Source organism: Callithrix jacchus, chromosome 3 (assembly GCF_049354715.1).
Source record: "Callithrix jacchus isolate 240 chromosome 3, calJac240_pri, whole genome shotgun sequence".
Lineage (NCBI taxonomy): Eukaryota > Metazoa > Chordata > Mammalia > Primates > Cebidae > Callithrix > Callithrix jacchus.
Window position 1 is genome coordinate 17,626,538 of NC_133504.1, and position 11,870 is coordinate 17,638,407.

The window sequence follows — 11,870 nt, forward strand, 5'->3', positions numbered from 1 at the left end:
GAGACAAGAGGGAAGGAAACAGCTCTGTGGTTTTGGGGCTAAGGGTAGGGAATGGGGCTTTTAGACAGTTGTGTCCTTAATGACTGAAGGATTCTGGCCTATCTGTGCTTCTAGAAAGGGGAGGAACGGGCAATGTCTGCACGAAGTACACAGTTTTCCAGAGTGCTGGTGAGTGGGTTCTCCATAATCTGACTGAATGGTGGAGCCAACTGAGACACATTCGTTTTCTAAATCACTCAGACTACTCAAAAGCAAACAAACAGCAAAAAACAAACAAAAAATCCACATTGCTTGTGCCTATAATACTTGCTTGCTCAGAGTATAAACAAACTTTACTTGAATTAAGTGGAATAAATCCACATGAGGCACAGACCCAAAGAGTCCCAGTTTATATTTTCAAGCAAAGAAGACAGACTTGCAGGCAGCCAACCTGTTGGTGCAAAATATAAGCATATACTCATCAAGTCACTTCTGCAACTAACACCCTAGTCCTTTCCTCAAATAGTATTTTTTATGCATGACTAAACATGAGCAACCAGATCTAACCAAGCTGACGTTCCTCCATGACCAGATGTAGTGTTTGAAAATATCGTTCCTTAATGTAGCCCCAAATCGTCTTTCAGTTGATTGGTGACCCAGAACTGAAGAGTCCAGGAAACTTTTCTGTAAAGGCAGGTTGTTTGGAACTTGTTATTTTCTGCCCCACCAGCTGAGATTTACAACAAACAGGGCACTAACGCAGAGTCAGTGAGAATGTTCAACCTTCCTTACATACTCTAGAGAACAGGCCAAAATAGATATGATCCTAAGTTAAGATGGCAATAAATCCATCCTTTGTAAAAAGATGGAAGCCAATGGCCCCTGATGACAGTGCAGGGTTGCCTTCAGTTTAAAGTGGGTTGTTAATGTCGTTGCCTGGAGCTGACCTTTTTGTCTTTAGGATAAGGCAGAAAAGCATAAAAATAAGAATGTTGCTTTTGAAAAAGAAAACCTGAAAACATAGCCTCAGTTGGTAACTATATTTGGAGAAGAAGGAAAGCCGGTGCGTTTTTAATGGAAAAACGTAACGACCAGGCCTCTTGACCATCGCCTTCGCTTTGCAAATCTGGTTTTCATATTCCTGCTCAGTAATCACCCAAAGCCATAACTGTCTCTGAAATTATTCATTAAAGTCACTTTCAGGGATTCTAACAGGATGACTCTTTTACGTTTATGATCTTGCAAGAGCAATGACATCAGCCTCTGTCTCTTTTCCTCTTTTAATTAATATGCTGCGAAGACGTGAGGGGCCGTGGCCGTGTGCGTGGGAAGGGGGCGGGCTCGGGTGGGATCCGCCGGCCCCGGTGCTCCCGGCGCGGTCAGCTGAGCTCAGGCGCTCAGACATCCTTTGATTAAGGAGGGTATTTCGGGGAATGCAGGCTGTGCAGAAGATCACGGCTGTGCCCTGTGGTGCTGTCAGTAGTGACAGATCCCAGATGGGGCCGCTACTGTATGGCAGATTGAGTTTCTCAGCAGAAAACTCACCCTCCCTCCTAAACGTCTTCAAAAACCTTCTGCAGATACTCCAGGTCTCTTCGTGTGAAACTGAAAAAGTCTAACTCCAAAGTTAGTTGTGAGTGCATGTGTGTGTGTGTTACGTGTTTTTTTTCTTCCTTCCTCTTTTTTTTCTCTGCATTTCCTCCTCCTCGGAGCATCTTCGACCCTCAGGGCTACCTGGCTGCTAATAGCGTAGATGTGGCGAGCCTTGGGGGGTTCCTGTTCGCCTAGCTCACAGCGCCACGCCGGCGACACAGCGCCGAAGGGCCCCGAAGGCAATACGGTGGGTAGGGGCGCGGTCGACGGGACGTGGGGGCAATTCCAGCGTACCCCGGGAAAACCAGGGTGGACCGCACGGGCCGCACACTCTTGTGCAGAGAAGGGGAGATGCTGGCGGTATGCGGGGAGCAGGGGAGCTGTTGGGTGGGGTGGGGGGAGGACACAAAGACGGAAGCAGAGAATACCTTGGCCTGGCTCCAGACCCTGCTCCCGCCAGCCATCCGTCTCTGCCCCGCTGAGCGTGGATCCGACAGCCTGGGCACTTTTGAACCGCAACGAAACTGAAAAAGTCCAACTCCAAAGTTGATTTTGAGTGCGTGTGCGTCTGTTAGGGAGGCCAAAAAGGGGGCGCGGGCTGACTGCTGAGATTGGGAAACGGTGAAGGCGGGTCCCAGATGCAGCCGGGGTTCTGCAGAGTCTGGAATGGGGAGAAGGGGGACTGCGGAAGTCCAGACTGCGGCCCAAGCCTGAAAGCTGGACTGAGGCCTCTCCAAGGAGAGAGCGGCGCCCAGAGACCCGGTTTCTATATAATAAGAATTCTCCCACTTGGAGTTTGCTAGTCTGGGTCCCGATTTTCGCATTCCTGAACAAACTGTGTGTTGGAAACTCTGCTGCAGAAACATTTGGACTTATTTTAAACCTTTATTTTAAAAAATCAGTAACTTTAAATAAATATCCTGGGGTCCCTGCCTCCCTGGAGACCATCGAGATCCCTCCATTCCCCTTGCCCCCCACCCTAGGTATCCAACACTGGCTCCCGGGAAGCAGCCGCGGCCTGGAGAGAGGCGGAAAGGCAGAGAGGAAGGTGCGCCGCACCCAGTTTCCGAGCTCATTTCCAGGCCCCACCCATTCCTGCCCTCGCGGTCCTCTTAAACTGTGGAACTTGGCACGTTCCTGCGGGCGGAAAAAAAACGAGAGCACAGAAGAAAGGGAGCCCAGAGAGCGCGAATATTGTTTTAACATAAAGATAAGCAATTTCTTTTTTCTTCGAGATACTGGTGCAGCCTCCTCCACCCTACTCCCACAGCCCTTGGGGCAAGGGCAGCTTGCAGAGCCTCTGTTTGGCTTACAAAAGAGCCTCTGGGGAGCAGAGAGAAAGCTAAAAATACCTCCGACGCTAGACCCGTGGTCTGGGAGGAGCTCCTCACTTGCTCTGCTCCGGCCCTGCCCAGGAGGGCACTTTCGCCCTTTCCACTCCGAGGGCCGGGCGGGCGAGGCTAGGGACCCACACTAGTTTTGCCTTCACTTTGCGACCAGACCCGGGGTCTTTTGTGGCCATGCCGGTTACTCTTAGTTAAGAAGACCCCCAATCCAATCTCTGGTAAAATCAGATGCCACACTTTTGATGCTTTCCAATAAGCCCCCTCCACAGACTCAGTTTTTAAAAAGAAAAGAGGTGGGATCACTAGGCCTCATTTTATACCAGAAACAGTCCGGTCACGCAAGGATTCTTCTCAGGTTTGTGTGATGCGCTGTGTGGATATACGCAGTTACTTGCAGAACCGGTGAACCCCTTATTTCAGCCGTCTCCAGGAAAAAAAATAATTACTGCCCTCTCATTTTTCCCTTGGCTATCCGTAAAAACGCAAAACTCTGTATAAAGGCAAAACACACAGTGCATTTCAAAACTCCCGCTCGCCCCCTCTGGAAGGCAGCTTTTCTTTTCACTGCCCATGCTGGATAAGAGTGGTTTATTTTTATTTTTTTTTTCTTGTACCCACATGCCTTGTAAAAGGTTCCTGTGCACGGGCCTGGCCCCCCTCTGATGACCGCAGGGCCTTGCTTCCAGACTGCAGTCCCCGCCACTTGGTTTTTAAGTCCTCGCCTGGAGCCGAGGTGTAATTGTGACCCCGCCCGAGCCCCGAGCCTCCCGGGGGGACGGCTGGCCCTGCCTGCGCTGGGGCCGGGACCTCCCAAGTGGCGGCCTGGGCGCCCGGAGCCGCGTGGTCCTCTGCTTCCCTGCCTCCTCCCTCTCTCCCTCCCCTGCAGATTTTGCTCGTTTCCCCCTCGTTTCCCCAGCTTGCTACGCGCTATGCCGCTCAGAATTTCTCTCTACTTTTTTTACTTTCTCTTCTCTTCTCCTTTCTAGCACCTTATTACCGCTCTCTCGGCCGTCTTCACGTTGAGATCCCGGGCTCAGAGAAGCGAAGTGGGGCTTTGTCGAAATATGGGGGGAAGAACTGGGAGCCTCTGGCCCCCTCGGCGCCGCGGTGGAGTCGGACCCGGCGAGCCTCTGCGTAACGTCAGCGCGCGGGGTAATTTACCTTCCCTGGGCGTCTGTCAATATGACTAATTTCCACAGGGGTCAAAAAGCCTTTCTCCGGCAGTCCATCTTGGAACGCTCTCTTACGCAGTAGACGGGGTTGGTTGTTTTGTTTCCAGCCCTAGAAATAAATACTCTTGGGGCGTCCCTGCCAGGGCAGCCTGAGAGGAGCAGAGGAATATACATGGTGTCAATTAAAGTCAGTTTTCCTTGAACTATGAACTATGATTGGGCGTAAACGAGAGCGACCTGCTTGCCTGTTAATACACATTGCCTAACTCGTCCTTGATACCAATGCTTTCTTTAGAAACAGAAAATCAAAAAGGAGGAAAATAATCATTGCTCCAGTTCTTCTCTGCCGCTTGCAGATGCCTATTGAAATATTTGCTCTGTATTTCAGTGTGTAAATTAAACGTAGAGTATGTGCGCGTGTCTTGCTAATCTGACCTAGACAAACAGTAAATATATTATCCGGGTGGTGTTTTACAATAATTTGAAAACTGCTACCAACTTGTAAGTGTGAATCAGAGCTGTGGAGTTAATTAAACATTCTCTGGGACTCACCAGAAGCGGCTAATTGATGCTGGTAGCATAACCCGGACACACTTTAAGGAGTGCAGGGACGGAAGCCTGCGTGGCTAGCGGGTCAGGACGATTCTGTCTGAAAAGTCCTCTCTTGCATGCAGCAGGGAGTGGGGAGATGAAGAGCACTGGCCCCTGAGGGCACCCAGTTGGGTCCCTTGGGTCTTGGAGGAGGTAAACCTCTCCAATCTGGGGAATTGGGGTCCAGCAAGAAGTGAAAGTCGCCAAATAATCCATTTTTCTCCCACCCAAGTTCAGGCACTGAGGCCCCAACTAATATACTTCTCCGAGTTAAATTTTTAACAAACCCTCTTGAAAAAACACTTCCCCACCCCACTTCTAAAGCAAGTAAATGCCTGGATTTGGAGCAATTCGGAGCCTCAGGGAAACCCATGGAAAACCTAAGAGCTAAGATAACCAAGCAGAAGCCTAGGAAGCCTCACAGAGGGCCGTCTGAACTCTTAGTCCCTGGCTGCTGCCCGCACACGTGGGTGACACACAGCCCCACCACCTCCCCTCACAGCCCGACCTCCTTACCTGCTCTGCCATTCTGGCCACATGCAAGCCCGCGCGCGCACGCTCACATGCACGCACACACACACACACACACACACACACACACCTCTTTCCGTCTCTCATCTGTTAGTGCATTTATGACCTAATGAAAGTATATACTTTAGGGAAAAGACTGTCTATAAAACTTGAAATATGAAGAACCCATTTGGATATTCCCACTCCAGGCCAGGCATGAACTTGAAGTTTTTTAGCACAAACACCTTGACTCCTTCTGTTGCTTCTATAATCACCCTGTTATTTTTACTAAACGATTAGAATTGGTTCTAAGTGACCTCTGCTCATTTCCTGTGGAAGGAGAAAAGTCTCCAACCTGAGAATATATCTTTATTTGTTGGAAGGCATTCTTTAGGGTGAGGGGGGAATTAATTTTATTTTCTATCCTTTGTCATCTTGGAAAAACCCTGACACCATATGTTCCAACTTCTGCAAACAGCTGGGGAAACCAAGGACTCTTTCAACTCCCTTCCATTTCCTTTCTGCCCCCCAGTTTCCCCCAGTTGCCACCTTTTTGGGTTTTACAAATGTTAATCAATTCTTTCTGCTGGTGGATTTGTGAAATACCTACAAGTTTCCAACACAAATGAGTGCCCTTTGGAAATTCTATTGTTAACCATCCACCTTTGTGGGAAAAGGCAATCTGATTTTGTGTTTTGGGGAGGGTCTGTTTATTGCCACATATTAATAGAACAGATATTATTTTCCTGTGATTTTATATATAGCATACCTTTAAATAAGACTGTTAAGTCTCTTCTATTTTGCAATTTGACCTTCACTGTAAGAGTGATTTAAGTTGTTCATTAGCTGGGACTATGCAACAGGAAAAGCTGCAGGAGAAATAAACAAAAGAATGAGCTGAAGAGCTCTGTCCTTTGGTGGAACTGATTTGTTTATTTGCATATTTCTTGAAAGGGAAAACAGTTCTAGCTTAAAGTCTTTTGGCATCCAGGAGCCATTTAATGACCTGTGGGTAGAGGGGGTCGATTGTTCAACACCCTGCTGAGCTGATCCCTTTGTTTCTGAGTTTACATCATGAAAGGAGTTTACATCATTACTCCTCCTTGTTTCATTTAGACTTAAAGTTTCAATAGTAACAAGAACTTTTACACCTAGGGAATGCCTTGGGAAGCGGGCAAAGTGCTCAGTCTGCGCAGGTGTAAGAGGATGTGCATGAAGGGCAGTGCTCTGAGAGGCAGCCATTTCTAGGGGAAAAGGTCTTGTCCTCCTTGTAACAACAACAACAAAAAAAGCTATTTTCAAACCTCTATTAGACAACACCAATCTTTCTTTTTAACTGTGTTCTAGCTTGGCCTTTCCACTTGGGACCGAGGGCTCAGCCAGTTCTCCAAGTCTATGACCCTAGCCCTTAACTGTAGGAGCAAATGGCTTTAAACTGACAAGCCTCCCCATTTGGGAAGATGAGGATGGAGAGGAATAGTGTGCATTTTATGCCTTACCTAAGATTTTATACTTCTGTGAACAAATATTATCTTCTAGTCTGATTTTCAGCTTATGACCCATTGAGCAAAGTAGAAAGTTGTTGCATGTTCTTCAATCCTGTATCTTCAGTAGGTAACATCCTCCTCAATATGTGGCATTATGTGTAAATATATTTAGCAACTAGCCTCTCATATATATTCTAATCAGATTAATTTTTCATAAACAGGCAGTAATTCACATGGTTTAAAAATACACACAATGTACATGTGGAAAGTCTCTCCAGTTGCCTCATCACTGTGATTTATTTCTTATGCCTCTTCTCAGAGCTTCCTAATGAGTAGAAAAGCAAATATCATCTCTATGAGACAGGAGTGGGGAGAAGCCCGAAATGTAAGAAAAGAAATTTTTGGTATACATGAAAGACATGGATACTTAGCAACTCTCTCTCCTGGCACTCAACTGCACACACAGAGAAAGTCATGGCTGTACAATAATGCCTATAGAATTCTAGAATAATGCAGGCTGCTCCAGTTGTATCTGTTCTACTGATACGGGGAGAGAAGAAGGAAGGTGTCCAGGAAGCTTTGAAGAGCCTCATATCAAATACAATTTGGGCAAGGTGTGAGATTCCACCTGACTATAATTTCAAATATCTGGGAATGAGAAGATGGGGCACATGTGAAATTATTAATCCCGTAGAGCTCCAAATGAATTGTCTTTTCTCTGTACCTGAGGAACCAGAATAAGAAAAAAGGGAGAAAGAAGTAAAAGAAGCAAGTAGGAAGAGTGAGATCAAATTCTGTCTAGAGTTGTGGGAATGTGGCCCCTCATTTTTTGTGTGTGTCCCCTCTCTCCAACTCAAACTGAAAAGGTCTAAATTGTTCTGCATCATATAAGTAACTCATAAACTTTCTCCTATTGTAAGAGAGGTTGTTTTGCCATGTCCTAGTCCATAGATTGTTTATATGGGTTATAATGGAAGGAGGTGGGGGATTGGGAAATACACATTTATCATAAAACAATTGAGACAAATTTTGCACTATAATAACTATGTATACACTTGATAGACCCCAGACGTTTTGCCCTTTACAGTTCAAAAAGTCATGAAGGTAAATCATTCCCTACACAGAGCAGGTGACACCTTCATTTATATCAGTGTGGCCCATGGAGAGGCTGAGGGCTCTTGCTCCCCAAGTCTAATACAGACAATGACTGACCTTGACTATCCTCCATCTAGGAGTTAGATATGGATGGAGAAGAAGATACACCTTGTAGAGAAAGTGCCATGCACAGGCTTCCTTGACAGGGATGGGGGCAGTTCTGCTTTCTGAGATGCTCTGTGACTTGTGGTACCTGGTCAGAATTACAGTTAAGTTGGATCAAGCCCATGCTTCCCCCCATCCCCCAACGCTCCTTCCCTTATCCTTGTAAATCCTGATGAAAGCATGCATTTTCAGCTTCTAGATGGACTACAGCCATGACTTTCTCTGTGTGTACAGTTGAGTGCCACAAGAGAGGGTTGCTAAGTATCCATGTCTTCCATGCATACCAAAAGTTTCTCTTCTTTCATGTTGGGCTTCTCCGCACTCCTGTCTCATAATAATATAAGATGCAGTAATAACAAAAGCTTACTGTTGATTCTCGTTTCCTCTGAACAGATATTTTTTCCCTGCCCCTCTTAGGGACCTACTACTAGGTTTCAGCTTTAGTTACTGAGGTTAAGCCATCCGATGAAAGGAGTTAGCTTTCATATCACCCACCTTATTGGCCTAATAAGGGCAATAAGGCATCTGCTGGGTGAAACAGGACCAAAGGGCATCTGCTGGGTGAAAAGAACCCCAAACCCTCTGCCCCCTGCATCCCTGGAGCTGTTCATCAGACTGGAAGCCAAAGGCCCACATAACTCTAATTAATGTGTACATATGTTGGCCAGTCTTTTGGCCGATTTTAGCATTAGTGCTCGAATTGGCAGGGTCAGAGAGTCTGGCGCTTGTGTCTGATGAGGACTTACAGTCCTAATGAATCATGTGACCATGAGTGGACTTGGGTATCAGCTGTGTTCAGGAGACCTGCCTCTCTGCCTCTTGTACTTTCCACCCCGAGGGTCTCTTTCTGTTCCCAAAAAGGATTGCTCATCTGGGTGGAACCAACCAAAGAAGGAGGGCACCCTTAGAAGTTTAAACTGTCCTCCTCATCTGCATCTCTGCATAGAACATTACTAAGTCAAGTGTATAGATATATACATATATATATATATATATACACACATACACACAGGAATATAAAAGAAATTTTTTTTCTTGAAAGTTGAATTTAAGCCTGGAAATGGGCCTTTAGCGTCCATCTGCTTTAACCTCTTTTTTTTACAGATAAGATGACTCAGGTCTAAAGATCCAAAGATGCTCTTGGTACCTGGCCCGCCAGCATGTAGCTCTCATTCAAGAAATTGGGGGCAGGGTGGAGGTTTCCTCTCCCCTCCTTAGGCAATTACTTCCAGGGATCACTTGTTTAAGAAAGATAAAGGCACAAATAAAGAACAAGTTGCATCAGAAAATGTTTTGCAGAAAAAGAAAAAACCGGTGTAGAAGGTAGGCCAGGCAAGAAAAAGAAGTAGCCAGACAAATGACATCTGGGGCCGGTTAATTGAACAGACCTATCTCCACCACTTCCTGAAAGTCTTCACTCCGAGACTGCTATTAAATGCTGATGTTTTCCACCGGGTGTGGTGGCTCACGCCTATAATCCCAGCACTTTGGGAGACTGAAGTGGGCAAATCATTTGAGGTCAGGCGTTCACGACCATCCTGGCCAACATGGTGAAACCCCCTCTCTACTAAAAATACAAAAATTAGCTGGGGGTGGTGGTGGCTTGCGCCTGTTAATCCCAGCTACTAGGGAGGCTGAGGCAGGAGAGTCGCTTGAACCCGGAGGCGGAGGTTGCAGTGAGACGAGATTGTGCCACTGCACTCCAGCCTGGGTGACAGAGTGAGACTACGTTTCAAAAAAAGAAGAAGCTGGCCTGGCGCGGTGGCTCAAGCCTGTAATCCCAGCACTTTGGGAGGCCGAAGCGGGTGGATCACGAGGTCAAGAGATCGAGACCATCCTGGTCAACACGGTGAAACCCCCGTCTCTACTAAAAATACAAAAAATTAGCTGGGCATGGTGGCGCGTGCCTATAATCCCAGCTACTCAGGAGGCTGAGGCAGGAGAATTGCCAGAACCCAGGAGGCGGAGGTTGCAGTGAGCCGAGATCGCGCCATTGCACTCCAGCCTGGGTAACAAGAGTGAAACTCCGTCTCAAAAAAAAAAAAAAAAAAAAAAGAAAGAAAAAGAAAAAGAAAGAAGGAAAAAAAAAAAAAAAAAAAGGGAAGAAGAAGCTGATGTTTGCAGTCCACATACTTTGTCTTGGTTCTTTTTTCTAAGCCAGCCCAGGAGAACAGATTCTTCTCTGCTGAGGAGAGGCACGGTGTTTCCAAAAGCGCAGCAGCTGTCATCAAAAGTGCTTGTAGATCTGGTGGCAACATGGACAGGCACTTTGCTTGGATCCTGGACATTATCGACGGCGGAGGCAGGACGGAGGACAACTAGGTCTTCCGGTTACCGGGTGGGGTACCGGGTTTTAGCGCGCTAAGTCGCTGGGCCAGAGAGAGGCTATATCCCGACTAGCGTGGATTCACAGGGAATCGCAGTGGGAGTGAAGTTGCTAGATCACCACACTGGAGAGAAGACTGCAGAAGAAGAGAAACTACTCGCTCGAAATAGGGCTTCTGGATCTCTATAGGGCCACGCCGTCCCTCTGCAAGGCGCCAAGTCCGGTCCGGTCCCCTGACAGAGCTACTTGGATGTGCCTACCTACTTGTGGCGGGGTAGGCGCCAAAGTGGCTCTTTTGCATTCGTTCTCACATATATATGCAGATATATACATATATGTTTTGGGGCTGGGTTTTAGTGAGGTTGAAGTTGCCCGGGTGTACTGGCTGGACACAGTTGTTTCGGGAGCCATCGGCTGGCTGTCTTTCCTTAGGCGTTAGAAACAGAACAGGACAAAACCTGAAATCAGCGAAACAAACCAAACCACAGCCCCCCGACAAGCCGTCCTTCTATTGCTGGGGAGCCGCGTTCTGGCTTCAGTACTCAGGTTCGAAATTTGAATAAATGGAGCCAGATCCTGGATTACACCCCCGGGACAGCGTTTTAATGTAAATGTAAAATATGCTAGTAATAATCACTTGTGGGCCCTGAAGCGCCATTAGAATCTCTGTTTAATTATAGGGCATGAGAGAAGCATTACCAGCTAATTAAATCAATCCTATTTGTAATTCTCCCTCTGCTGCTGCCGACTTTAAAATGTGAAACTGCTTTTTAAATGGGCCCGCATATGAATATTTAAAACACAAGTGAACTAAAGTAAGAAGCAGGGGAAAAGAGAGTGAGAAAGAGAAGGAAGGAGACGCAGGCCCTGGGCCCGAGTCAAGAGGCATGTGGATGAATCTCCCCGGCCGCCTAGGCGTCCTCGCCTTCCAGCCGGCGCCCTCACTTTGGCTCGAAAAAGAGGCCGTTTCCTCTCCTACCAGAGGTTTCCACTTCCTCCTATGGAATCTCTTTCAGCTCCTGGACATCTCCCCGCAGACCGGCCCTGGGGAGGAGAGAGGCGCGGAGCATTCCCGCGCGCCCCGCTGCAGCCGCGCCGCCTGGGAGCCGGTTCCGGCCGACGGAAGGGAGCGGCGCGGGGAGGAAGTGAGCTCACTCGGGAAGGAAGGAAAGAAATGAGGTTTTTGCCTGGCAGCTGCCAACCCGAGGCTCACAGCCCCGGGGAGAGGCTGCGAGCGCAGGTCCCACCGCCGCCCTCCACAGAGGCCGGGGACAGAGGCTGGCTTTGCTAGGCGCTGCGGCCGCCGCCACCAACTCCATCTCTTCCCGCGCATTCTGTCCTTCGTGCTCCCGGGGAGGAGGAGCGCCAGGCTCCACTCGCGAGGTTCAGCCTCGAGGACAGAAGTGGGAGGCTCGGAGCGCGCGAGGGCTTCATTCAGGCCTGTGCCGCCTCCCGTCCCCACGCGTCCCATCCTTCCCGCGTGGGAGATTTCGCTTCGGACGTTCCCGCACGCGCGCGCGCCAGCCTCTCTTCTTTCTCCAGTGCCCCTAGCAAAAGCAGGCCCTCGAGCTTTGATTTACGATTAGAGCGTTCAGTGATTTTCACG

General features: G+C 48.1%; 2 long non-coding RNA genes across 3 annotated transcripts; one reads left to right on the forward strand and one right to left on the reverse strand.

Moving 5' to 3' along the window:
* Positions 1–1,389: 1,389 nt before the first annotated feature.
* Positions 1,390–6,112, forward strand: LOC144581711 (uncharacterized). Of its 2 annotated transcripts, none has more exons than XR_013532809.1 (3): positions 1,390–1,612; positions 2,556–2,620; positions 3,905–6,112. It is a non-coding gene; the product is annotated as an uncharacterized LOC144581711 (long non-coding RNA). The 2 variants fall into 2 exon arrangements; XR_013532808.1 differs by lacking the exon at positions 1,390–1,612 and adding an exon at positions 1,672–1,819.
* A 2,799-nt stretch (positions 6,113–8,911) lies between these two features.
* Positions 8,912–11,385, reverse strand: LOC128931537 (uncharacterized). Its single transcript, XR_008479979.2, has 2 exons — positions 11,244–11,385; positions 8,912–10,691 (listed from the first exon to the last, which is right to left on the reverse strand). It is a non-coding gene; the product is annotated as an uncharacterized LOC128931537 (long non-coding RNA).
* Between the last annotated feature and the right edge of the window lie 485 nt (positions 11,386–11,870).